At 45.8% G+C, this 12342-nt stretch overlaps 1 pseudogene; it reads left to right on the top strand.

The window, feature by feature from the left end:
* Positions 1 to 11733: 11733 nt before the first annotated feature.
* On the top strand, positions 11734 to 11850 carry LOC137031380 (5S ribosomal RNA; annotated as a pseudogene).
* Positions 11851 to 12342: the final 492 nt, after the last annotated feature.

The following is a 12342-nucleotide window of genomic DNA, read 5'->3' as shown; positions in this document are numbered from 1 at the left end:
GCTGCATTCATCTTTCCCTCGATTCTGACTAGTCTCAGTTCCTGCTGCTGAAAAACATCCCCACAGCATGATGCTGCCACCACAATGCTTCACTGTAGGGATGGTATTGGAGAGGTGATGAGTGGTGCCTGATTTCCTCCAGACATGACGCTTGCTATTCAGGCCGAAGAGTTCAATCTTTGTTTCATCAGACTAGAGAATTTTGTTTCTCATGGTCTGAGAGTCCTTCAGGTGGGCTGTCATGTGCTTTTTACTGAGGAGTTGCTTCCGTCTGGCCACTCTACGATACAGGCCTGATTGCAGAGATGGTTGTTCTTCTGGAAGGTTCTTCTCTCTCCACAGAGAAATGCTGGAGCTCTGTCAGAGAGACCATTGATCGCCTCCCAGACTAAGGCCCTTCTTCCCCAATTGCTCAGTTTGGTCAGGCTGCCATCTCCAGGAAGTTTCCTGGTGGTTCCAAACGTATTCCTTTTTTTTCTCTCACAACAAAAGGGTCAGATCTCAGAACAATTAGTTTCTTGTTCATATCATATTTGAATTTCTTATTGATATAAGCAAATTGCATGTGCTTTGGCACACCTTTGAAGGAACTCCTGCAAGGACTTCAGATGACGTCTGGATCTAAATGCACATTCCCAAATTTCTATATAACCTAATTATATGTAATTCATTCTTCCAGGAGCTCATTGCTTCTACCTTCAGTTAAACTGCTAAAAGTGATTGTAAATTAATTGCCTAAATTATTACATTATTAGCCAACTGCATTCTCTTAATTGTAATGCTGACATGCATTCTCTGTAAAGCTGCTTTGAAACGATATGTATCGTGAAAAGTGCTATACAAATAAATGTGAATTGAATTGAAATGAAGAGTTAGTACAATGATCTGCAATTTGCACAATAACTAAATGCACATGGCCTGTTGAGCAAAACTATAAGTTGATTCTTAATGAAAACTATCAAACTCTTCACAACTTATACACATTCTTTTATTGCAAACCCATCACATGCAAAATAATCCATTCAGTTTTCAAATGTTATCATGCTATATTTCAAAAATATTTTTGAGAATGCTTGTAAAGTCTGGGGAAACATCACATCCCTTAACTGTACAAATGCATGTCTTTATACAGTACAGTAATTTTTGTCAAAATGTGTTGTATGTTAACTGAAAATACTCAGTTGCTTGCCATTGAAAAGAAAGACATAATAGAGTGTGTAAAATGAAAAAGCAACTGTGAATGTTCAGTTTACATGTAACACATTTCTGCAAAAAATAAATGTACTGGGTAGTTTTCTAAAAGCATTGTAAGCCTAAGTTGATCATTACATGACATTATTGTATAGCAAAGAAAGCAGTCAATCTAAACAAAAAAATTGAAAAAAATTAAATAAAATATAATAAAATATGTATGTATATGGTTACTACATTTACTTAAGAGTTACTACATTTTGCCGACATGCAATAGATTTCTGATGATCCAGCAAAAAGTTATGACAATTGAATTTACAGTTTAAACTTTAAAGAACTGAGAAGTGATTGAGAACAAGTATAGTTAATTTTTTTTTAATATAAATAAATGCCACTTTACAGTGACACAAAATAAAATCTTATTCAGATTAGACAACAATATGAGTGTAGGAAAATTATTTTTACTGAACTAATTGTTTGAATTTTTTTAATTTGAACACACATTGCAAAAACCAGTTCTAAATGGTTTTTACCTTTTTCTAGATGGGTAACGAAAGATTTACCATCATATTAAAGAAACCACCTTTCTTCTACAATTTAATCTGGAAACTCAGAAAATTCAAAAGATGTGCATGCTGTTACAACAGAGACACGGAGACTGAAGTAGAAGCAATCCAGTTAAGTATTTATTTACAAACAGTAGAGCACAGAATGATAACAGGCAGATATGGCGTGATGAGAGATGAATAGGGTATAATACTGTCCTTTTCAACTTGCAGATGATGGATGAGAGATGCAGTTGAGGGAGACGATGGAGACACTCACACACACAGGTAGGTTTGCACACGGGGAGACCAGGAGAAGAAGGAGATGAAGGTGATCGCTGGAGCAGGTAGGTAAGTAGTTTGGGAGTCCTTAAGGTAAGCATACATATCATGTAGTGCGAACGAGACCGGACAGTGAGTGTGTGTGAGTGTGGTGGCTTTATGGTGCTGGTGATTGCAGGGTAATGACGTGCAGGTGGCGGTGATTAGAAGGCTGGTGATTGAGTGCGTGGGTACTGCAGTGGGGTGGAACCTGACGTGTCTGTGACAGTACCCCCCCTCCCACGGCCCGCTCCTGAGGGCCGCGGACCTCGACGCCGTGGTGGTCGTCCTCTAGGTCGTGGGGCAGGTCTGTCCGGGTGATTGGCGTGGAAGTTCTGTAATAGGATAGGATCAAGGATATCATTCTTGGGTACCCATGAGCGTTCCTCGGGGCCATAACCTTCCCAGTCAACGAGGTACTCGAGCTGACCACCACGGCGCCGGGAATCCAGGATCTCATGAACCACGTAAGCTGTGCCGTCCTCCAGGATGAGTGGAAGGGGGGGCTCGGCGGCTGCCACGTCAGGTTCTGTGGAGGGAACAACAGAAGGGTGGTGAGGTTTTAGTAGTGAAACGTGGAAAGTAGGATGAATTCTACTATACTGTGCAGGGAGTTGGAGACGGTAAGTGACGGGGTTGATCTGCCGAAGGATGGTGAACGGGCCAATGAAGCGGGGACTCAGCTTCTTGCAGGGCAGACGCATCCTGATGTCCCTGGTGGACAGCTAGACCTTCTGCCCCGGTTGATAGACTGGAGCGTCGGAGCGTCGAAGGTCGGCTGTCCTCTTGCGTCTGCGCAGGGCTCTCTGCAGTTGGTGGTGAGCTGAGTCCCATACCCTCTCGCTCTCCCGGAACCAGTAGTCGACTGCAGGGACGTTGGAGGGTTCCCCATCCCAGGGGAACAGCGGGGGTTGGTAGCCGAGTACGCACTGGAAGGGTGTTAGTCCAGTTGTGGCTTGACGGAGGGAGTTCTGTGCGTACTCGGCCCAACCCAGGTACTGGTTCCAGGAGTTCTGGTGGCCGTGACAGAAGGTACGCAGGAAGCGGCCAATCTCCTGGATCTTCCTTTCCGTCTGCCCGTTCGACTGAGGATGGTATCCAGATGACAGGCTGACGGTCACACCCAGGAGGGAGAAGAAGGCCTTCCAGACGTGGGAAATGAATTGAGGTCCTCGGTCGGAGACTATATCTTCAGGTATTCCATAATAGCGAAAAACATGGTTGAATAGCATCTCTGCCGTGGCCATAGCGGTAGGTAGACCCTCCAGGGGTATCAAACGGCAGGACTTAGAGAAGCGGTCTACCACCACCAGGATGCACGTGTGACCGTCAGACTCAGGGAGGTCGGTGACGAAGTCCACTCCCAGGTGTGACCAGGGTCGCTCAGGAACGGGCAGAGGAAGTAGCTTGCCGGTGGGAAGATGGCGTGGACTTTTGGAGATGGCGCACTCCCTTCAGCCCTGCACGTACCTTCTGACGTCGTTGGCCATGTTGGGCCACCAGAAGCGTTGTTTGAGCAACGAGAGGGTCTCATTGACCCCCGGGTGACCAGTGCCAAGTGATGAGTGGGTATTGTGCAGAAGTGGAGTGCGACGTGCCCGTGTGACGTATTGCAAGCCTTGGGGGCAACCCGGCGGAGTGCGTGTGGAGGCATTGGAGGAGGGAATGGTTTCTTCGGACCACTGGATAGGGTTCACGAAGATAGACTCCGGCAGGATCTTTTCAGGCTCTTCGAGCTTGTCCTCAGGGGAATGGATGCGAGACAGAGCGTCAGCTTTAGTATTCTTAGAACCAGGGCGGTAAGAGATGGAGAAATTGAATCGAGAGAAAAACATGGCCCAGCGAGCTTGGCGAGGGTTGAGTCTTTTGGCAGCCTTCAGATATTCGAGATTTTTATGGTCAGTGAGAACTTGAAACGGATGAGTAGCCCCCTCCAACCAATGCCTCCACTCCTCGAGGGCAAGCTTGACGGCCAGGAGTTTGCGGTCACCGATGTTATAGTTGACCTCCGCCGGGTTGAGCTTGCGGGAGAAGGCGGCGCATGGATGGAGTCTACTTGGCGTCCCCTGCTGCTGTGAAAGGACCGCTCCCACTCCGGTGGTGGAGGCGTCCACTTCCACGATGAATGGTAGGTCCGGGTTAGGGAGGACGAGGAGGGGAGCGGTGGTGAAGGCTCTTTTCAGGGTCTCGAAGGCGTTGGTGGCAAGTTGGGACCAGGACAGAGACTTGGGCTGGTTACGGAGTAAGTTAGTGAGGGGACTGACGATGGTACTGTAATTCTTGATAAATCTGCGGTAGAAGTTGGAGAATCCTAGGAATCGTTGGAGCTCTTTGATAGTTGATGGAGTGGGCCAGGACTGGATAGCGGTGACCTTCCCCTCGTCCATCCGGATGCCACTGTGGTCAATGATGTATCCTAGAAACTGTACGGAGGGTTGGTGGAAAGAGCACTTCTCAGCTTTTAGGAAGAGGTGAAACTGTCGTAAGCGTTGAAGGACCTCCGCAACGTGGTGGCGATGTTCGGCCAAGCTCCGGGAGTAGATGAGGATGTCATCAATATATACCAGAACGAACTTGTGGAGATACTCCCGGAGCACCTCGTGAATGAAATCCTGGAATACGGAGGGGCGTTGACTAGGCCATACGGCATGACGAGATATTCATAGTGTCCGGTGGGCGTGACAAAGGCGGTCTTCCACTCGTCCCCCTCACGTATCCGGATGAGGTTGTACGCGCTGCGGAGGTCCAACTTGGTGAACACAGTGGCACCGCGGAGATGTTCCAGGGCCGCTGGGACGAGGGGAAGTGGGTAGCGGAATTTGACAGTGATTTTGTTGAGGGCACGGTAGTCGATGCAGGGCCTCAAGCCTCCGTCCTTCTTTGCCACAAAAAAGAAGCTTGAAGCAGCAGGGGAAGTAGACGGGCGGATGTATCCCTGTTCGAGTGCCTCTTTGATGTATTCCTCCATGGCCTTCTCCTCCGGTAGTGATAGGGGGTAAATGCGTCCCCTAGGCACTGGTTCACCCGGTAGCAGATCGATGACACAGTCCCATGGCCGGTGTGGAGGAAGTTTGGAGGCGCGCTGCGGGCAGAAAACGTCACTGAAGGGGGCGTAGTCCGGGGGAACATCCACGGAGCGTTTCTCGACAGGGCTTTCGATGGAGGTGGCGTTCATGGAGAGAGACTTGGAGAGTGGAGACGTTGGAACAGGAAGCGCTGGGAAACAGTCGGGAAAGCAGTGATCGCCCCACTTCAGGATTTCGCCCGTGCGCCAAGAGATGGTGGGATTGTGTTGTTCCAGCCACGGGCGCCCTAGAACCACGTCAGCGGTGGATTCCTCCAGAACCAGCAGATGTACCTTCTCCGAGTGCAGGATGCCGACACAGAGTTGAAGAGGTCCCACATAATGACAGATGTTCTTACGGCTCAGGGGTTTGCCCGTGATGGAGTGGATTTGATAGCTAGTCGGAGACGGGGAGACTTTGAGGTTGAGTTGTCGGCATAGGGCACCAGAGATGAAATTTCCTGCTGACCCTGAGTCGAGGAGCGCCACCACTGGAACAGAGGTGTTTGCAGCAGTAAGGATTACAACAGTAGTGAGTGGTTTCATTTTTTGGATAGAGGGAAAAATTGCACTCACCACGGGCCGAGGAGGACGGGTTGGGCATGTGGAGATGACATGCCCCGGTAATCCACAATATAAACATAAGTTCAGGGTCAGCCTTCTTTGTCTCTCATTAGTGGTGAGACGAGAATGATCAATCTGCATGGGTTCGGTGGCTGGTTCTGGAGAGCTGACGGGTTCGGACCGACGGAGGAGGTTGGTGATGGTTGACTGGCCCTGGTGCTCTAGGAGACACGACTGCATACGGGACCCCACGCGAATGGCGAGTTGGATGAAGCGTTCCAGTCCAATGGAGTCCTCGTATGCAGCGAGATGCAGCCGCATATTGGGTTCCAACCCCTGACGGAATGATGTGATGAGAGCTTGTTCATTCCATCCGCTGGTGGCGGCTAGCGTTCGGAACTGCAAGGCATATTCGTTAACAGAGAGATTACGTTGTTTTAGATTATAGAGTTTCTCACCAGTCGATGAATCCGTCAGAGGTCTCCCGAAGACCTCTCAGAAGTGAGAGACGAACGCCGAGTAAGATCTGACCATAGGGCCCTTTTGAGTCCACAGAGAGTCTGCCCATTGCAGGGCCTTACCTTGCAATTGCGAGATGATGAACGCTATTTTAGCCGTGTCGGTGGTGTAGAATTGCGGCTGCATCTCCAGGACCAGTTCGCATTGGAGAAGGAATCCGCTGCATTCCTCCGCCGATCCAGAGTAGGGCGCCGGTTTGGCCATGGGACTGGCGGTGAATGCAGGTGAGGAAGCGGTGCTGGCTGGTGCTGGAGTGGAAGCGTTGCTAGAGGAAGATGACGATAGCTGTGGTGTGAGTGCTCGGCGCAGCGTGTCCACGAGCTCTTGAAACGGGTCGTTGGTGCTCATACTGTGAAGTTGTTGTGGTCCGGTCTTCTGTTACAACAGAGACACGGAGACTGAAGTAGAAGCAATCCAGTTAAGTATTTATTTACAAACAGTAGAGCACAGAATGATAACAGGCAGATATGGCGTGATGAGAGATGAATAGGGTATAATACTGCCCTTTTCAACTTGCAGATGATGGATGAGAGATGCAGTTGAGGGAGACTATGGAGACACTCACACACACAGGTAGGTTTGCACACGGGGAGACCAGGAGACGAAGGAGATGAAGGAGATCGCTGGAGCAGGTAGGTAAGTAGTTTGGGAGTCCTTAAGGTAAGCATACATATCATGTAGTGCGAACGAGACCGGACAGTGAGTGTGTGTGAGTGTGGTGGCTTTATGGTGCTGGTGATTGCAGGGTAATGACGTGCAGGTGGCGGTGATTAGAAGGCTGGTGATTGAGTGCGTGGGTACTGCAGTGGGGTGGAACCTGACGTGTCTGTGACACATGCTTTAATACACAGGGTGAAGGTTGTAGCAGATCTTGGATAGCAGCATAATTCAATCTACTCTGAAGATATAATTTGTAAATGAGAGTGCTGTAGATGATGCTTGAGTGTCCAGAGAAGTTTACACTGCATTCTGGGATCTAGACTGAGACCAGACTTCTCTGAAGTTGAATGGGAGGCAGTAGGAAGGATCTGGGTAAAAGGATTACTTGACCTTTTAGTACTGCCAGTGAGGCTTTCCAGTGCTTTCATTGTAGCATGCATACATGGAATTGACTCCGTCAGTGATGATGTCCTGATGTCATCTTTCCAAAACTACCTCTCTTCGACTGAACGATCTGCTGTTGCAAAGGCCCGTCAAGGCACACTGGAGGAATGTGATGAAGAAGATTTGCTTGACCTCTTCACAAGAATGGGTTCTCATTGCATCCCTCCAAAAAACACCATGGAAGTTGCCATCTAAACAATGGCTCATAAAGCAATTCTTCAAGAGCCCAAATATAATAGATTGCTTTTCCAAAACCATGATATTTGCACTGCTGAAAGTACCAGACCAGGACAGTCTACTGTCTCTCTATGACACAAAGAAGGCCACTGGTAAAAAAGTGGCACAGCTACTTCAAACAACACAAGAGATTCAATCTCAGAAAGAACAGATGGTATTCAATCATCTGCAACGGTATGTCAGAAATGCTGATCAAGGCAAAGCAGAAAAATTTCTACGCTTCTGTACTGGTTCTTCTGTCATATGTGTTGACCAAATCAAGGTAAGCTTCAATGCAGAATCTGGCCTCTGCAGAAGACCAGTTGCTCATACTTGTGGAGCAACTCTTGATTTACCATATACCTATAGTTCTTACCCAGACCTCTGCACAGAGTTTGAAAACATTCTGTCCAGTGATTACTTTGAAATGGACATCCTGTGAATTTGATGCTGCTCAGGAATAGTTCATAGTCATCATAATCACTCTTTTGGAACTTGACAGTCTGTAGTTATTATAAACTTGTTGGCAACAATCTATGTGAAGATTCCTTTTTGTGTTCCATGGGTTAAAGAACAGCATGCTACATTCGACAGCAGTCTTTAGATAACATTTCATTTAAATGGCCCCTATACATAATTTGTTTGATTTTCATAACATGGAATTTACTTTCAAATAGGTTTGGAGTTTTCCAATAAGTGGTCAGGTCATTCAAAGCACATCACCAGAGCTGTTAGTACAGTTTAAGTGTTATTTGTTGTATTCGTTTTGTTTACACAATATTTTTGAAATATACTCTACAGCTGCAAAGTGTTGAACAGATGGCTGAGCTGATTTTCATCTTAAGCAATATCACTTTTGTTGTTAGTACAGAAATTACTCTGAACCATGGGCGAGGCTAGCCCTTTTTTAGGGGTGCTTCAGCACTCCTAAAAAGGAGCTCAGCACCCCTAAAACTTGGAGTAAGAAATGTCATTCTAAAAAATGTTGTTGTCTTTTAAAAGGTTAAATAATGCCCAAAACATACTCCGTAGTTTGTGGTTTAAAATGTATGTGTTAAGGATGAAAATGAAAATGTAAATTGATGTTCCTTTTGGAAAACAATTTGCAGCAGAAGCAAAAGAGGCTGTTGTTCTTAATTGAATAAATCAGCCAACTTCTTGCCATCTTTTCACCACTTACTAATGTCTTCTTAAAATATTGGTGGTGGCAACTTCACTCTCATTCCTACGGAAAACAAAGCCAGGTGGCACCTTACTTGGTCCTCTGCGAACCAGCTCAGTCCGAATCCTGTCAGTCAGATGTGAGGGCCAGTTAGCAGGGTCGGTTGACAGAGGCTCATCCTCACCAGTGGGGCTCAGTGGGGGTTCAGCTCCAGGCATTTCTATCAGACAGCATATTGGCATATTACTCAAAACACATAGCAGTGAAAAAACATAGTCCTACTCATAAATTATCAGAAATATTAAAATGACATTAAATTGCAGTTGTCCAGTTGTCTTGTAGCCTACACACACACACACACGATATGCACACCTGAAAGCTCATGCTGGAGAGAAGTAGAGGCAAAGAGGTCTTCATCCTCAATATCAGATATTTGTGGAGACATATGTGTAGCGGAGGAGGTGGTTGGCTCAACTTGAAGGGTCGAGACCATTCCAGAAGAGGCCTGTGTAGCGGGGGAGGTGGTTGGCTCATCCTGACCAATGGCAGAGGATGCTCCAAAATATTTTAGAAGTGCCCCTGAAATTGCAATTGAATTGCATTTGAAATCAAAAGACCATAGGATAATGTTTTATAAAGCTAAAACAGCCTGGGGTCAAATTGACTCAAAACATAACAGAAGGGTTACATAAACATGCTCTTACACACTAAATGTGTGTCATTACACGCTATATCCTCCTAGACCCGGAAAAAAACATTTTTTTTTTTATTTTTTTTCCCCATGTCATCACATTGTTTAGAGCATAGAAACAAATGGTAAAAAAAAACAAATATTGAAAAATTATATTTTATTTAGGGATGTCCCGATCACGTTTTTTTGCCCTCGAGTCCGAGTCATTTGATTTTGAGCATCTGCCGATACCGAGTCCCGATCCGATACTTAATAGCCTACATAAAAAAGAATAAAGAAGAGCGAAAAAACAGATCCAGGAACAGTGCTTTTCAGGTTTTTCAGGTATTCAGTTTTCAAATAGTAATCAAATATAAAATATCACTGCATATTATCTTTACTGTATAAAATAAATAAAGATTAATCATTATTGAAGTTACAAAAACCATTCAGTCAAGAGCAGTGAGTGATTTCTTTGTTATTTGTTGTTTGATTTAACATTAAATACAGGCAGCAGGAATAGTTGTTTTCCCTTTAAGACATGCACGATCCAGTACATACTGTTCCACATGCGCTGTCTTTCTCGACTAATATACGTTCACTTAAGACATAACCGACTATGTTTGCCAGGATACTCGCTAGGACGAGCATGCTGACATAATTTTTGTATGAATGTGGCCGCCGAAGCGCAAGACTTGAAAGAGAACTCAGTATTCGCGCGCTGACTGGAATAAGCGTGTGCGCGCTTCGGATGAGCGCACACAAGTCTTCTCACAGCGCGTGCGAGTTCTCTTTCGCGTCTTGTTCTTTAAGGTTTAAATCAGCATGGCTTAAACGAGTTAGTTTAAATACAGACAGCAACGTGTGCTGTTCAGGTCTCACCTGCGCTCGCACGCTATCAACACCCGGGTGATGACGACGTAAATGACTGGACATTAGAGCAGACGGCACTCGCAGTTAACAGTTTACAAAGAGTGACTGTTTGATTATCGTTGTTGTAACGTTTTGTGCATCCATCGACTGAAACATACATTATCTGAACTCTGTCTGTTTTCCACGTTGCTATTTTAAACAAACCATATTAACCAATAGATGCGTCATTCGAGATGGACCGCACTGCAGTGCAAGTGCGGTCCGTAAGTGGAGAACCGTACGGTTCGATTTTTTACCGAGAACCGTTGCACCCCTAATACATATATATCCGAGTCCTGATCGGGAGGAAATGTCCGATTCCGATCGAGTCTGAAATCACATGATCGGGCCCGATTTCCGATCATGTGATCGGATCTGGACATCCCTAATTTTATTCATGTTATGCTATGGTCACTGGGACTCAGTTGTTTAAAAAATAAAATGACTTTAAATTATATGTATAGGCAGAAACAATGGGATTTTATTTTTTAATCACCAAAAACTTTTTGGGTTTCAGGATATTTTTCAACCAAAATTTGTATATTAATCTAACTTTCATGGAGGAACCATTAGCTCTTTGGTTACTGCCTCAAATTCTATGCATGACACACTTTTAGTTATGACTTGTAAAACTGATCAAAAAAATGATAACTGAACTTGTAACAGTTTTATTGCAAAGCACAATATTATGGTGAAATTAGATCTCGTGTTTGAGTTAAAACCGAATTATTGTTAAGCATAGCAAGAATCATAGCAAAAAGGCTAACAAATAAGAGTTATACCCACCAATTAATATTGCCCCTTCATTCATGACATGGATACCGTAATCATACAGAGAAAACATAGTTGCATACCTTTATCTTTTGCTCGTTTCTCCTCTTCTTCTTTTCTTTTTTTTTCGAAATTGGGCACCTGATGGCTTTGACCTTTTCTTCTCCATCTCTGTTTATTTGGCACTCGACAATCAACAGATTTCCCATCCCCCCAACTTTCACTCACGACCAGAAGTCAAGACTGAACCAATTCACCTTGATGACCGCATAATCGTTTTGTATTACCTAGTTTCATTTGCAGGAACTATAGGCCTGTAGTATAACATTATGAATGAAATGTGCGTTATTTGGAAGAAAGTCGAGGTGTGTGACTGACTTTAGCCTATTATTAATTATATTACTAGTGTGGATCCCCGCCCTGTCTGTTCCATTTGAGAGAGACCCAGAGGTGAAATGTCGCCCGCGCCTCTCGCCCCACCCCCTTTTACACTTCTCTCACAACACACAGCTTCTGTGCATGGTACATTTTCAGCAAGCAGGGGCGCCGGCAGCTGCAGGGAGCGCCAATTTGCCAATTCCACACACAGTGAAATGATATAAATGATGAAAAACCGCCTCGCCACGCAGAGGATTTTTTTTTTTTTTTTTTTTTTTTAAATCTGCTCGTGCTGCCGCCCCCAATGTGTCATGCAGCCAGCAGCCATATCACCCTGTAGCCCAAGACCAGTTGCCCACTGAAGCTAAGCAGGGCTGAGCCTGGTTAGTACCTGGATGGGAGACCTCCTGGGAAAACCAGGTAGCTGCTGGAAGAGGTGTTAGTGAGGCCAGCAGGGGGTGCTCACCCTGTGGTCTGTGTGGGTCCTAATGCCCCAGTATAGTGATGGGGACACTACTGTAACAAGCACCGTCCTTCGGATGAGACGTTAAACCGAGGTCCTGACTCTCTGTGGTCATTAAAAATCCCATGGCACTTCTCGTAAAGAGTAGGGGTGTATCCCCGGTGTCCTGGCCAAATTCCCTCCATAGGCCCTTACCAATCACGGCCTCCTAATAATCCCCATAATGTGTGGTGAGCGCACTGGTGCCGTTGTACTGTGGCTGCCATCGCATCATCCAAGTGGATGCTGCACACTGGTGGTGGATGAGGAGAGACCCCTGATATGATTGTAAAGCACTTTGGGTGTACAGTAGTACATATGAAAGCGCTATATAAATGCCTCATTCATTCATTCATTCATGAAAAAATTACGCCCCGGGCGGCTGCCCGGTTCGCCCGTGCCTAAAACCGCTACTGGCGCCGG

The sequence above is a fragment of the Chanodichthys erythropterus genome, chromosome 11 (assembly GCF_024489055.1).
Source record: "Chanodichthys erythropterus isolate Z2021 chromosome 11, ASM2448905v1, whole genome shotgun sequence".
In the NCBI taxonomy this organism is placed as follows: Eukaryota; Metazoa; Chordata; class Actinopteri; order Cypriniformes; family Xenocyprididae; genus Chanodichthys; species Chanodichthys erythropterus.
This window is presented reverse-complemented; position numbering and strand designations above follow the sequence as displayed.